A 16525-nucleotide genomic window follows, 5' to 3' on the forward strand; every position below is an offset into this window, starting at 1 on the left:
AAGAGGTTACTGCCTGTGTTCTCTTGATTTTGATGGGTTCTTGTCTCACATTTAAGTCTTTCATCCATTTTTAAATTTTTGTGTATGGTAGAAGCAAGTAGTCCGGTTTCATTCTTTTTGCATGTGGCTGTCCAATTTTCCCAACACCATTTGCTGAAGACACTGTCTTTTTTTACCCTGGATATTCTTTCCTGTTTTGTCAAAGATAAGTTGACCATAGAGTTGAGGGTCCATTTTTGGGTTCTCTATTCTGTGTCCATGTTTGTGCCGGTACCATACTGTCTTGATGATTACAGCTTTGTAATAGAGCTTGAAGTCTGGAATTGTGATGTCCCCAGCTTTGGTTTTCTTTTTCAACATTATTTTGGCTTTTCAGGGTCTTTTCTGGTTCCATATACATTTTAGGACTGTTTGTTCCAGCCCTATGAAAAATGATGGTGGTATTTTGATAGAGATTGCATTAAATGTGTAGATTTTTTTGGGTAGTATAGACATTCTAACAATATTTGTTCTCCCAGTCCATGAACATGGAATGTTTTTCCATGTCTTTGTCTTCCTCACTTTCTTGCATAAGTGTTCCATAGTTTTCAAAGTATAGATCTTTTTTACCTCTTTGGTTAGGTTTATTCTTGGGTATCTTCAGTTTTTGGTGCAATTGTAAATGGGATCGATTCTTTGATTTCTCTTTCTTCTGCCTCATTGTTAGTGTATAGAAATGCAACTGACTTCTGCAGTGCATTGATTTTATATCCCGCAACATTGCTGAATTCCTCTATCAGTTTTAGCAATTTTTGGGTGGAGTCTTTTGGGCTTTCTACAAGAGTATCATGTCATCTGCAAAGAGTGAAAGTTTGGTTTCTTCTTTGCTGATTTGGATACCTTTTATTTCTTTTTTTGTTGTCTGATTGCTGAGGCTAGGACTTCTTGTACAATGTTGAACAACTGTGGTGATAGTGGACATCCTATTACATTTCTGACCGTAGGGGAAAAGCCCTCAGTTTTTCCCCACTGAGGATGATATTCTCTGTGTCGTCCATGTTTCTTGAGAAACAATTACGTATTAGGTAAAATAATTTGTGATAGTCCATGTTAAAGTTAAGACTATTCATGCATCACAAAAGGGTAATGTAGCCTGACAATCTTTAGCCAAATGTTTTCATGAAACTTACGTGAAAGAAATCAAGGAAGCCAGATATTAACTGAATTCAAACCCAAGGTTTAACAACTCCTAACCATTTTTTCCCAAACTGGAAGGTTAAAGATGAGCCATTGGCTGACATCCTAAGGTCTTATATGAAGAAGTAGCAATCACCTTATTTGAGAAATACAAGTTGAACTTTGAGCATGACTATCTCCCGAGTAGCAATTATTTGAATGTTGGTTCTTAGCTTATAATGTTTATGATGAAAACATGGTGAATCAGGTAGTGAATTTTTAAGACTTTAATTTACTTCAAAGAGTCATGTTAAACTGTTCCATTTTCTGTTGGTCATATCCAATCTTCTCTGAGATGAATTCTTTCAATTACAATCCAGTGGATTTGGTAATATAGAGCTTTAGTCTCTGTCTCCAGTTCTGCCAGATGTTCTCAAGATTTAATGGAAGATAGATGAGTTTATATTTTTACAACTTCACTTTTATCCATTTAAATGACCATTGTGAGCATGAAGAACAGGGTTTTGAGAGTAATCAATTCAAGAGTAATCAATATTCAAAGTATTTTTTAAGTGTATAGCATCATGATGCCCTCTAGTGGCTAACCCACAAGAAAAGTGCCTCAAAAATCTCAGGAAAGAGAAATTCTTCCTTTCTATGGATGGAATAGTGTATCTATTAAAGTACACTGTTATCTTTGATTTTTTAAATAAAAAGTAGTGGGCTTTATGTTTAGTTGCCATTGCCTTATTGACTTAGTACCTCAAAGATAAAAACATGTTAATAATAATTATTGTGTCAAAAACATTATAACCATCAGAGTGAGACCAATGGATAGGCATGGTCCACTACAATGGGTTTATCATCTTAAAGTAAAGGAATACACCTCTGAGGGACAATGAGAAAATCCTTCTGGGAGTGATTGATTTGTCACTGTTGGTTTTTTTCCATCATTGAAATGGCTGCCTTGGATTCCTAGGGAGTTAGCAGTACTGTTAAAAAAAGAAAAGAACAAAAAGTAGACCCAACTGAAAAGAAATCGGAAATTGATAATTGATCCTATTTGGTAAATGACTTATAGGAGTTGTTTCTACATTCTTCAGTTCCCAAGAGCAGCTGTCAGACTGTGTGCGTGTATTATTATAAAAGATGTTTTATAAGTCTGAATAAACATTTAATAAAATTAGCCGAGGTCTTAAAGTTGCTTTTTCTTCTAAACTTCAGATAGTTTCAAGTAATTAAAAACAAAAATGCTTATAAATAGTTGATTTGTACATTTTCCTTTATTCTATTGAAACTAACCATATTATTTACATACTTTTGAAGACATCTTTTAAATGATTTCTTCTGGACAATAAGTCACAAGCTTTACATTCTTATGTCCTTCCCTGATAAATCTACGGTTTTTCAGATAAAGTTCCATGACGATACATCCCTTTAAAGGAAAACATTTTTATATAAAGCTGTTTATATGACCTGACAGACATTAGTCTATGATAGCACTGCTTTTTGGAAAGTAACTGAAGCATTTTCTCCATAATAAACTCAACAAATATTTTTATTAGTCTCCCTCCATGCGCCTACCAGTCTGTATAATAAAGTTAACTAATTGTTGGCAGTTGGCACTGAGGAGAAAGACTGAAAAACTTATTACAACATACAGCTTGATAGATCTTATGTCCTGCCATTAAGTAGTAAGAACTTTTCAAATTTTTTTCCTTTTTACCACATCAAACATTCTAACCTCTAACCATCCCCATAAGGAAAGAATAAAAACAACAACAACAATAATAAATCCCAAAGAATCCACCAAAACCAAACAGTTCACCCCCAACCCCCTCAAAAAAGTAAAGATCTAGGGGCTGGCATTAGGAAAAATAAGATAGGATTGCTGTCTGAAGGTGAAATCTCTCCTTTCAATGCTCTGGTTCCCTAATTTGTAACTTATTCCTAACAGTGGTTACCTTTTCTCTCCAGACCCATAGGACTAAACGTCATTTCTAGCAATATATCCATCATCATAAAATTATCCTCTCATGAACTTATTTGTCAGACTCACAGGTTTGTTATAATGTACTTTTACCTGCTGTCCACAGAGCCTGTGTTCTCTTTCCTCTTTGCTGATTCTAAAGCTAATATATTCAGTGATCTTCAACTTTTCCTTTCACTTTCTAAAGGCACTGTGAATTCATCCAATCCTTTGAGTATTAAATCTGCAAATAAGTGGGTCTTGCACACACTAGATTCAGATGCCTTAGGTTTATAGGATTCTTAGAGAAGTCCAGTCACTTTCAAGCGATCCAAGGGATACCTGAGCCTACTTTTCTGAGCCTGCAACAGAGTACTTCTTGGTTCTGACCCTGTCTTCCCAGTATGCTCCAATTGGCCAAGAGCCAAGGCTAGGCTGGAGTTCCTGGGATCCTTCAAGGGAGGAATTAATTAATCTGGCCGTAGATTAATCCAAACTGGAGATGGTAAATTTCTTCAAATTTTGCAACCATGGCCTGAGGCCTTGCAGGGGCACGGTGGAGTCTGGAATGGGCATTTTAACCCCTTCTTCCTGAAAAGGGAACAAAAATATATGCAAAACATTTTGAGTTGTCTTTACCAAATGAAAAAATTTTAAAGGAAAGGATACAAACCTATTGCCCAATTTGGTTTGCAATAAACTGGTCAAGTCAGGGTACTAATCGTAAAGGTGTAACTTATATCCACAAACTATTTTTCTAATTATATTGATGTTTTAAGGGTCTATAGTTTTAATTTCAATGGAGTAACAGTGAATCATATTTTAAAGTACCTAAAGCGATTATAGGTTTTGCCTGTTAAGGAGAACCAAGCAAAGAACAGAGGCAACTATTAATAGCAGAATGAAATAATGAAGCGATATTCTGATATCCACAGTGTCAAGTGTCAAGCTGACACTTATTTTCAGAAAAGATTTGGGAAATTGGGATGCCTGAGTGGTTCAGTGGTTGAGTGTCTGCCTTTGGCTCAGGGCGCGATTCCGAAGTTCCAGGATCCAGTCTCACATCGGGCTCCTTGCATGGAGCCTGCTTCTCCCTCTGCCTGTGTCTCTCTGCCTCTCTCCATCTCTCATGAATAAATAAATTAAATATTTAAAAGAAAAAAAAAAGATTTTGAGAAATAAAAGGTGTTGGGGGGAGAATAATCACATATTTCCTGAGTGTTCTATGTCCTGAGTTTTAAAAATAAATACCATTAAAATGTCCTCATTTATTGTTTTCACTTTGAATGTATCAATGTACTTTTATTTACCTTGTTTTTGAATATTATCAGATTGGAAATTTTTTTTCTATATGGACTGTTTGTATTTCTTCTTTTGTCAATTGCTCAAGTATAACCTTTGTATATGTTCATGTGTGTTTTAATTGAGATATTTGTCATTTTCTTACTGATTTATAAGATTTCCATATATTAAATCTACTAACCTCTGGCATTTACTCTGCAAATAATTTCCCCTGGTTTATTGTCTTTCAGTTTTTTTACATGGAGTTTCTTTTAAGTACAGAAAAAAAAGATTTTTATAGTCATACTTATCAGCCTTTTCATTATATTTTTGTCTTTGATGTCATGCATTGAAAAGTTTCTCTCTCCTAAGACCATATAGCCACTTGTATTTTATTCTAATATAATTATAATTTTATTTTTTGCATTTCAATCTTTAGTCCATCTGGGATTCATTTTGGTGGCTGTATGTTGCAGTAATTTAACTTTATGTTTTCTCTCTTTGGTTAGCTGGTAGTCCTAGTCAGAAGTTGAGTAATCCATTTTTCCTTTGGTTTGAATGTTAGTTCATCATGTATTAATATCGTATATCTTTTATTAATTTTTTGAAAAATTAATTAATTAATTAATTAGAGAATTAGAGCACCCTAGAGAGAGAGACAGCAGGAGCAGGGGTGAGGGGCAGAGAGGGAGGGAGAAGTAGGCTCCCCTCTGAGCAGAGAGCCCAATGACACCTCAAGGTTGGATCCCAGGATCTCAGGATCATGACCTGAGCTAAGGCTTAACTGACTGAGCCACCCGAGCGTCCCAACATTTGATATCTTTTAAAAACTGTTTATTAATGTCCCTGGATAAAATAAAAATCTTAGCACTTTGATTTCTTCTTTCTCCCTACTCTGTTGACTTACTGCCCTTATTTCTATTATGGTTTAATAATCATTTATTTATGCTCTGACTTTTGATATTTGCATTAAGTTTACTAAGTATTTTTTGACTTTGTTCTTTGTATTAACCTCTAGGCCAGTTGGTATGTATTTTCAATTAAAAATATCATAAAGAATAAGTGATTTCTTGTCTTTCTTTATCCTCATATCCCCAAGAATAGTCTTGCTATTGATTTTATACCTTAAAAACAGTAGAGATGAGTACAGAATTTGGGAATTTACTGTCATAGGGATGAAGACAATGATAACTGGAAAGTTTTCCTTTCCTAAGAAACTGGTTTTGTTTATTTCTCCACATGAGGCTTGGGGATTTTTTTTTTTTTTCCTTTGAAATTCAAAATGTTGACCCAGTTAAGTCAGTTCATGAATTTTACCACATACTTTGTAAACGTTTTAAATCTAAAAATCTAAATTCTAAATCTACATGGTTCAGGTCAAAGTTCTTCTGTAGGTTTTTATGTTAGCTTTTTGTCCATTTGCTGTATTTTCTTCTGGAATTTAACCTATATTTTTGGTGAATATTATAACCTATATAGAAAAATTTCTGGGACTATTTTTCATATCTTTTCTCTTTCATCTTATTAATCTCTGAATAATTGAGTTTATAGGATAACTTTTCTTCTAATTTTTTGACAATTTTTTTCCTGTTGTTTGCCCCTTATTGTTTCTTCTGGGCTCTCAGTAGCTTAAAGGCTTATTTCCAATTCCTATTGCCAGTGCTTGGCCCAGGAAAGAGAATGATTAAAGTATATTGAATTATATTGCAATAAAATTGCTCAAATATAAGATGTGAAAAAATATTAGACATAATTTTCAGTGACAACAGTAAGTATATCTTGGTGTAAAATAACTAGATATAAGCTAGATTAGCTGTCTTTTCAGAAATTATGATATCATATACAAGAATTTTAGCCTAGAACCTCTAATATTATTCAGTAACTTTAAAATCAAGCCCAGATCAACCCCAGCCGCCAGGGACACAAGTGAAATAGGAGTAAAAAGATATGTATTAAAGTACTGAAATAATGACTAATATTTGCTGAGCCTTACTGGTGGGAAGGACCAAGCCAAGGGCTCTACACACATAATCTCATTTAATCTTCTCTACAAATTTGATAGGCCTTATATTTGCTGATGAAGGAACTGAAGTTTAGAAGATCATTTGCAGAAGGACAGACAGCTAGTAAGTAACTGAGCTCAGATTTGAGCCCAGGTCTGGTTAATTCCAAAGTCTATGATCTAACCATTGAACTAGAATGAACAGCTTTTCCTTTTTTCCAGGCTTCCCAATGCTGAGGTTCAGTAACACTGCAATATTTCTTGGCTCCATATACATAATGCCTTTAAAAAAAAACTTTCCAGAACTCTGATTAAGCTGCATAGAATCTGAATCTTTAAGACTATAGGCCATGAGGGGCACCTGGGTGGCTCAGTCAATTGGGCATCTAACTCTTGATTTCAGCTCAGGTCATGGTCTTGGGGTTATGGGTTTGGGCCCCAGGTTGGGCTCTGCGCTCAGCTCAGAATCAGCTTGAGATTCTTTCTCCCTCTCCTTCTGCCTCTCCCTCCACTTCTGTGCATTCTCTCTCTCTCTCTCTCAATAAAATCTTAAAAAAAAAAAAAAAAGATTATAGGTCACAAAGTAGGAGATTTAACCATAATCTAAAACCAGTAAAGCCAAAGTCACAATTCTATCTTCATTACGTTTGCTTTTAGCCACATAATTAAATACCCATTGTTTGCAGTGGCTACAAAGAAGGAGAAGTGGGACGTGGTTCCTACCCACAAGAGAGTTACAGTCTGGTTGTACAGGACAATATAGAAAAAGATATCACTTCATACTACTCCTTTTAAAGCAATTGGGGGCACCTGGGTGGCTCAGTTGGTTAAGCTTTTGACTATTGGTTTTGGCTCAGGTCATGGTCTCAGGCTTGTGGGATTGCAGCTGCTTTAAGGAGTGGCAGTGATCACAGATTATGAAAAGGATGAAAAGGAAAGCAGTATGGTGCATTAATTTAAAAACTGAGTTCCTCTTGGATGAATTATTAGCTCTATGACCTTAGACAAGTTCCTTTTAAAACTCTCTAAGATCATTGTTCTCATCTTTTTAATTGCTGCATAAGATCTCTGCATCTTTTTAATCTCTGCATTTTATATTAAGTACTCAATAAATGACAGTTATTAGCTTTAATATGAATTCATAGAATGGAGTGGGCTTTTTTTGTTTATTTTTCTATCTAGCATTTATTTTGCCTTCTTTTGGTAACAACATTAATTGTTCTTCTTCTATCTTGGTGTAATTGTCAAGAAAGTCTCTGCTAGTGTAAGCAAGTCGTGGACATATGACTAGACTAAGCCAACCAGACTTTCACTGGGGGACTTTGAGTCTTGAATTAATTGATGCTCTGAAGAGACTGTCCATTGATTCCTGCTGCCTGGACCTCTAAGGGCTGCCTCAGTTGCTATCTGCTCTTAAACTTGGTACTTTAACCACCTCATGTCCTATTAAAAACCTCTTCTTCAAAAAGTTGGCCAGATGAGGTATTGTTTACAACTATAGAAACCTGCTTGTTACATCTGGCCAATCTTTTTCCATTCTTGTGTGGTTGGTTCATCTTTAATTTACTCCAAGAGACCAACTGGGCAATTATGGTGGTCCTCAACTTTCCCCTTGAAAACAATTTTATAGTCATTCGAGGCATCTTCTATATTGTCTTACACTTCATTGGGAAGTGTATTCATTTTCTCCAAAATGTTCCTGGGCAAATCTAAACCCATGTCATCTGCAGTATCCTCATTCATAACCGAGTATAATGAATCTGTCTTCTCCATGACATGGTACACCTATGCTGCTCCTCTCTGCCTGTTCTCTAGACTGAACATGCCCAGGTTTTTCATCTGTTCTCATAGGGTTTCATTTCCAAACCTTTTATTAATTCAGTTGCCCTCCTCTGAACTCCTTCCAATTAGCTAGAAAGCAAACTCTATCCAATAATATCATGTCATCATGGAGACCGTGGAGGTCACATCCTGGCTAGAAGGTAACTGGGTAGCCCCACAGGCATGAATTTTTTTCTTCATGCCCAAGGTAGTTGTGAATGTGCTGGATCTCCTGCCCAGGCAGACCCTGAGCATGCAACAAGTGAGGCATGGTCAGCAGGCAGGTACCCACGTATTTAGGGGAAGAGTCGTTGCTTATTTGAGCAGCACTAATCAGTTCAATTTCTCTTTGTGGCTACTTTGAACTGCAGCCGTCTTCCCAATTCAAAACACCAAAGCTGGGTGATAACTAACAATTATTGGGTGCTTATGATGTGCTAGGCATTGTGCCAAATGCTCAATTTGTGAACTCATTTAGTTTCTTCAATAACCCTTTACATGGGGCTTTTATCTTCATTTTACAGATGAGGAAACGGAGAGTTGTATGGGGCCCAGGTCACAGGCTAGGAGGTGATACAGCAGAAATTTGAAGTCCTGGATTGGACTGTAAAGCTCATGCCTTTAACCATAACCTTCAGTAGTTTGAACACTCAAGAGGAACAGGCTAGAAAACATTGGACAAAAAATTAGGAAAGGTATGTGCCTTTTCAAAAGGCAGAGTCTTATAATTTGTGTAGCATTGAAAAATGAGTTTGTGGTTAAAAAAAAAAAACCTATGAGAAATAATTTATGCACATTTCCCCTCTTGGATATTTAAAATGAATATTCTATATTGAAGGCTCTAAGACAGCATAATGAAGAAGAAAGAGCAGCAGCAGTTCCAGAAACCTTAGACTGGGTTAGATTATCACCTCTGCTACCTACAGTTTGGCGTGCCCATAAAAGTTGTTTAATCTTTCTGAGACTTTTCTTTTTTCTTTCTTCCAGTTTCATTGAGTTATAATTGACGTATATAACATTGTATAATTTCTAGATGTACAACATAATTCCTCGATATTTGTATATATTCCAGAATGATCACCATAGTAAGTTTAGTAACCATCCATCCCTTTACATGGCTACAAGATTGTTTTTCTCTGAGGAGAACTTTTAAGATCTACTCTCAGCAACTTCTGAAAATACAATACAGTGGTGTTAAGTTGAGTCACCATGCTGTACATTACACCCTCAGGACTTATTCACCCTTCACCAATCCCACCTCCTACCTCTGGCAAGCACTAATCTCATCTGTTTCTAGGAGTTTGGTTTCTTTAGAAATGAGGTCATATGCTATTTGTCTTTCTCTGATTATCTCACTTAGCATAATGTCCTCAAGGTCCATCCATTTGTTGCAAATGGCAGGATTTCCTTCTTTTTTATGGTATGAGCTTATTTTCTTTCCTATGAAGTGAGCAGTCATTATATGAATGGTTTATTAACTGTTTTCTGTTCCCCCATTCTATGTATGTAACTCCATATTTCATTCTAACAAAGCAAACAAAACCTGGAACTCTACCTGGAACTCTACCTGGAACTCAAAAGATATAACCTTAGGTCACACTATAGTTTTCAAGTTTTACAAAATTTTAGAGGTAGCCAAGCAACACTAATGTACTTTTTCATATTCTTATCTTTGTAAGGTATCTTAGTTAGAATTGTCTTTTTTTTTAATTGTCTTTTTTTTTTTTTAAAGATTTGATGTCTATATTTTAGATGCAAGGAAATTAATCTAAGTATACATTTCAATACATTTTTATATTTATTTAATTGATGCATAGTTGACACACAAGTTACATTAGTTTCATGAGTACAACATAGTGATTCAGCACAATGTGTGCTTTGCTCACCACAAGTATAGCTACTATCAGTCACCATGCAATGTTACTAAATAGCACCACTGACTATATTCCTTATGCTGTGCTGTGCTTCATCCCCATGACCCCATGACATTAATTCCATGAGTGGAAACCTGTACCTCCTTTTTAAAAAATATTTATTTGTTTACTTTAGAGAGAGAGAGTGCAAAGTGAACAAAGGGTGGGGAGGGGCAAAGGGAAAGCAAGAGAGAGAATCTCAAACAGACTCCATGCTCAGCAGAGACCCCAAGGCAGGGCTCCATCTCACAACCCTGAGATCATGACCTGAACTGAAACCAAGAGTCAAACACTCAACTGACTGAGCCACCTAGGTGTCCCCGTGCCTCCCATTTTTGACAAATATATATAATTGTATACTTACCATTACAATCAGGTTATAGAACATTATTACCTCAAAAATATTCCCTTTTGCACTCATTACTCTGCCCCCAACCCCAGCTCCTGGAAGCCACTGATCTGCTTTTGTCACCATAATTTTGTCTTTTCTAGGATGTTTATAAATGGAATCACAGAGTAGATGGTCTTTGTGTCCGACTTCTTAAATTTAGGAGTCTAAATTTAGAAGTTAGGCTTTTAAATTCTTTTATGGCTTATGCTTTTGGTGTCATAAAAGAATTTTTTTACTAACTCAAGATGATAATGATTTTCTCTTGTATTTTCTCCCAGAAGTTTTATAGTATTAGTGCTTACTTATTGATTTAGGAAACATTTTAAAAAATATTCTTAAAAGATTTTTATTGATTGATTGATTGATTGATTGAGAGTCAGAGAAGGGGCAGGGGAGAAGGAGAGAGAGACTCTCAAGCAGACTCCACACAGCGCAGAGCCTGACACTGGGCTCAATCCCATGACCCTGAGATCATAACCTGAGCTGAAATCGAGTCTGATGCTCAGCCAATGGAGTCATCCAGGTACCACAATTTAGACACATTTATAATTATTTTATGTAGATGATATAAAATATAGAATGGTTTTTTAGGGCAACCCAGGTGGCTCAGCGGTTTAGCTCTGCCTTCAGCCTAGGGCCTAATCCTGGAAACCCAGGATTGAGTCCCACGTTGGGCTCCCTGCATGGGGCCTGCTTCTCCCTCTGCCTGTGTCTCTGCCTCTGTTTGTGTGTGTGTGTGTCTCGTGAATAAATAAATAAAATCTTTTAAAAAATGGGTTTTTAATTTTGCATGTGGATATCCATTTTTTTCCAGCATCATTTGTTGGAAAGACTACTCTTTTCTGATTGATTTATCTCAAATCATGTTGAGAATCAATTGATGATGTATGTGTAGGTCTCTTTATGGGCTCTCTATCCAATAGAAACTATATATGACTATCTTTACACTATTAAGTGCATGTTTTTTTGTGTATGTCCCTTATTAGGTTAGGATAGTTTTGTTTTATTTCTAAATTACTGAAAAGTTTTTTTTTTTCTTATCAGAAATGGGTGTTGAATTTACTAATTTTTTGTATGTGTACATGTGTATCTCTTGAGAGGACTATGCAATATATCCTTTTTCTTCCAAGCTTTATTGAGGTATAATTGATACACATAAAACTGCATATAATTCATATATGCAATTTGATGAGTTTGGACATATGTACACACTTGTGTTACCATCACTACAACCAAGGGAATAAACATATGCATCATTTCTAAAAGTTTTCTTATGTCTCATATTTTATTTTGTGGTAAGAACACTTAACATGAGATCTACCCTCTTAACAAATTCTTAAGTGTACAATACCTTATTGTTAATGCTACGTACCATGTTCTACGGCAGATCTCTGGAACTTACCCTTCTTGTATAACTGTAACTTCACACCAGTTGAGCAACTAGCCCTATCACCTTCTTGTAATCCTTCATTAAAGGCTGCTCATTTGCTGAATTTATACTAACTGAGTCTCCAACATTAAACAAACCTTGAATTCTTGAAATAACTTTGACTTGGTTTATTATCTTAATATTCTGTGAATTTTTTTCTTATAATATCTTCAGTATTGAATCAGGGTAATACTGATCTTAGAAATGAAAGGAATTCCACTCACTTTTATTTTCTAGGAGTTTATATAGAATTAGTATTATTTCTTCCTTAAATGCTTAGTAGAATTAACTATTAAAGCCGGACATAATCTTCATGGGGAGATTTTTTTAAACTACAAATTCAATGTCTTTAGTAGATATTCAGATGATTTATTTCATTTTCCCTTTTTTTTTTTTTTTTCTTGAGTGAGCTTTAATAGTTCCTGTCTTTGAAAAAATGATGTTCAAGTAAATTTAAAATGGGGGCAGGCTGAGCACTCCAGTCTTCAGTAGGGAACTGCTGAATAGACACAGAGGGCACCTGCATGCCTTCAGACCTGTCTGTGACTTCAGGTTGAGTAGCAGTGAACTCAGGAGCTGGAGCTGTCCATTCACTTCGAAACTCCTCTTGGGTCACAGCCTTTTCAGCATTGGCCTGCTCTTAACTTTGTAATCTCTTCAGGATCTCTGAAGTAGAAGTAGAGATCATCCATGACCTCCCATGAGTGTTTATGGTAAGTGGTGCCACAAATACACAGAACTTCCCTGGCCAGCAGCCCCCATATCAAACCCACGGAGTGAGCCCCCTTGTTGCAAGGGTTGGCAATGTCCACACAGCACAGAGGAGAGAGTCTGTGTTACACAGAGCGATGGCAGGTAGGTTAACATAAGATGCCACTGTGAGAGGCTGGTAGTCAGCTCTGGGATCAGTAACCACCAGAAGTCTTGGCTCCCAGAAGGCTGCCCGGATCTGGTTTAGTGAAGGTTCCAGGAGTGAAGCAAACAGCAATAGGAGTGCCTCCAGGAGCCGCAGCGACAAACTTCCGCACAGCTTGCTGGCCACTGCTCCTGGATGATATGACACTGACATCATCTGGGTGTTTAATGGCAACGCTGGCATGAGCTGCCAGCAGAAGCATCTTCCAGGTTCTCTTCAGATTTATGATATAGATACCATCACACTTCCTTTTGTAGAGGTAGTGTTCCATTTGGAAGTCAAGGTTGGTACCATATAAGTTGGTTCTTGCTGCAGGAAATTTGAGGACATCCTCCTCCCTCATTGCTAGGACATCAGGACTCTGGACATCGTGAAAGTTCCCCTTTAAATTATGACAGGGGTGCAGAACAATGTTGTATGGACCTCTCTCTGGGTAGTAAGGAAAGTCTAGCTTTGGTTTTATTCATGTTTTTATAGTGTATCTTTTCCCATTCATTAACTTTACTCTTATCTTTGTCTTAGTATTTATGGGTCTTATAGAGGGCATATAATTGGGTTTTGGTTTTTTATCTTACCTGCCTTTTAAGTTTATTTAGGTCATGATATTTGATGTAGTTATCAATATCACTGGATTTAAATCCAACATATTGCTATTTATTTTCCAGCAGTCCCATCTGCTTTTTGTTCTGATTTTTAAAAAAATTTTTTCCCCTGACTTCTTTTAGGTTAAGTTAGTTTTTATTTAAATTCCATTTTATCTCCGTTACTGGCTTGTTAGCTATACCACTTTGTTTTACTGTTTTGGTGGTTACTCCAGGGTTTATAATATACGTTTTTAAATTATTACTGTCTAGCTTCAATGCACATATAAGACTCGTAACAGAAGGTTTCCATTTACCTACCACTGTGTTATTGTGAAAACATTTCACTTTTACATATATGGCTGACCCTTGACCAGTGTGAGGATTAGGGGCACTGACCCCCCCTTCACAGTCCAAAATTCATGTATAACTTTTGCTCCCCCCAAGCTTAACTACTAAATCCTGTTGTTAGCAGGAAACCTTACTGATGACATAAACAATCAATTAATACATAGTTTGTGTGCTGTATTATATACTATACTCTTACAATAAAGTAAGCTAGAGAAAAAAAGTTATTAAGAAAATCATAAAGAAAAGAAAATGCATTTACAGTACTGTATTTATATAAAAAAATCTGTATAAAAGTAGAACTCCACAGTTCAAACCCATGTTGTTCAAGGGTCAACTGTACTATAAACTTGAAAATTCATTATTATTTTTGCTTTAGTCAGTCAATGATCTGTAAAAGAAGTTTCAAACTAGGAAAGCATTTCTATTCATGTGTTTTTCATTTGCAGAGCTCTTCATTCATTTGTGTAGATCCAAATTATCATCTGACATAATTTCCTTTTGCCTAAAAAACTTTCTTCATTTTTGTAGAACAGTTCCTCTAGTAAAATTCTCTTTTAAATTGAGATGTAACTGAGATATAACATTGTATAAGCTTAAGCAATATAACATAATGATTCAGTATTTATATACATTGCAAAATGATCACCACCATGGATCTGGTTAACATCATCATCTTGCGTAGTTACAGATTTGTTTTTCTTTTGGTAAGAACTTTTAAGATTTGCTCTCTTAGCAACCTCCAAATATACAAAACAGTATTATTAACTGTAGTCACCATATCGTGCATTATGTCCCCATGACTTACTTATTTTATGACTGAAAGTCTGTACCTTTTCAGTACCTTCACCCATTTCACCCACCTCGTACCCCTACCTCTGGCAAGCACCAATCTGTTTTCTGTACCTATGAGCTTGGGTTTTTGTTTGTTTTTAGATTGTACATATAAATGAGATTATCTGATATTTGTCTTTGTCTGTCTTACCATAATGCCATCAATATTCATGCATGTTGTCAGAAAGGGCAAGATTTTCTTCTTAATATCAGCCATATTAATGGCTGATAGTATTTCATAGTAAACATATATAATACCACATTTTTATTTTTTTTTAAATTTTTATTTATTTACGATAGTCACGGGGGGCGGGGGCAGAGACATAGGCAGAGGGAGAAGCAGGCTCCATGCACCGGGAGCCCGACGTGGGATTCGATCCCGGGTCTCCAGGATCGCGCCCTAAGCCAAAGGCAGGCGCTAAACCGCTGCGCCACCCAGGGATCCCTAATACCACATTTTTAAAATCCATCTATCAATGGACACTTAAGTTGCTTCCATATAAGTTAGTGATTTTACTTCCTTTGGATAAATATTTCCAAGTAGAATTGTTGGATCATATGATAGTTCTATTTTTAATTTTTTGAAGAAATGCCATACTGTTTTCCATAGTGGCTACACAAATTTACATTCCTGCCAACAGTGCACATGGTTTTCCTTTTCTCCACATCCTTACCAGCATTTGTTATTTCTTACCTTTTTGATCTCATTGTGGTTTTGATTTGCATTTCCCTGGTGATTAGTGATGTTGAGCACCTTTTCATATACCTGCTGTTGACTACCTGTCTGTCGTCTTTGGAAAATGTCTATTCAGACTCTCTGCCCATTTTTTAATCAGTTTTTTGTTTTTGTTTTGCTATTGAGCTATATGAGTTCCTTGTATACTTTAGATACTATTTTAAAAAAGATTTTATTTATTTATTCATGAGAGACAGAGAGAGGCAGAGACATAGGCAGAGGGAGAAGCAGGCTCCATGCAGGAAGCCCGATGCAGAAGTCAATCCCGGGACACCAGGATCACACCCTGGGCTGAAGGCAGGCGCTAAACCGCTGAGCCACCCAGGTGTCCTGACTTTAGATACTATTTATCAGATATATGATTTGCAAATATTTTCTCCCATTCAATAGGTTGACTTTTCATTTTGTTGATGGCTTCCTTTGATGTGCAGAAGCCATTTAGTTTGAGGTAGTCCACATATTTGTTTTTGCTTTTGTTGTCTTTGCTTTTGTTGTCAAATCCAAACAATCATTGCCAAGACCTGTGTCAAGGAGCTTACTGCCTGTTTTCCTCTTGAAGTTTTATGGTTTCAGGTCTTCTATTTAAGTCTTTAATCTATATTGAGTTATTTTTTGTGTTTGGTATGAGACAGTGGTCCAGTTTCATTCTTTTGCATGTGGCTGTCCAGTTTTCCCAACATCATTTATCCAAGAGATTGTCTTTTCATCATTGTATAGTCTTGCCTCCTTTGAATAAATTAATTGACCATATAGGTGTGGATTTATTTCTGAGCTTTTTATTCTGTTCTGTTGATCTACGTGTCTGTTTTTGTGCCAATACCATACTCTTGTAATTATTGTAGCTTTGTAATATAGTCTAAAGTCAGGAAGCATAATATCACCTTTGCTCTTCATATTTTTGTCGTTGTTGTTGTTAGCTAATCATATTAATCAATATCTTCAGATAATATAAGTTGAAGTCCGGAGTACAAGTTCAGTAGGGAGAGAGTGACAAAGTATTCTTTCCCTCATTCACTCCTTCATTCAGCATATATATAGGAAATGTTTATGTGTAAATTTTTAGGTCCTGAGATACTCAAGTAAAAAAAGACAGGAAATTCTCTACCTTCACACCACACTGGTTCTAGTCTGGGGAGATATACATCCATC

The 16525-nt window shown here is 36.2% G+C and overlaps 1 pseudogene; it reads right to left on the minus strand.

Annotated features, from left to right (window-relative positions):
• Positions 1–12373: 12373 nt before the first annotated feature.
• Positions 12374–14857, minus strand: LOC144316676 (small ribosomal subunit protein uS2B pseudogene; annotated as a pseudogene).
• Positions 14858–16525: the final 1668 nt, after the last annotated feature.

Source organism: Canis aureus, chromosome 7, assembly GCF_053574225.1.
Source record: "Canis aureus isolate CA01 chromosome 7, VMU_Caureus_v.1.0, whole genome shotgun sequence".
Classification (NCBI taxonomy): Eukaryota; Metazoa; Chordata; class Mammalia; order Carnivora; family Canidae; genus Canis; species Canis aureus.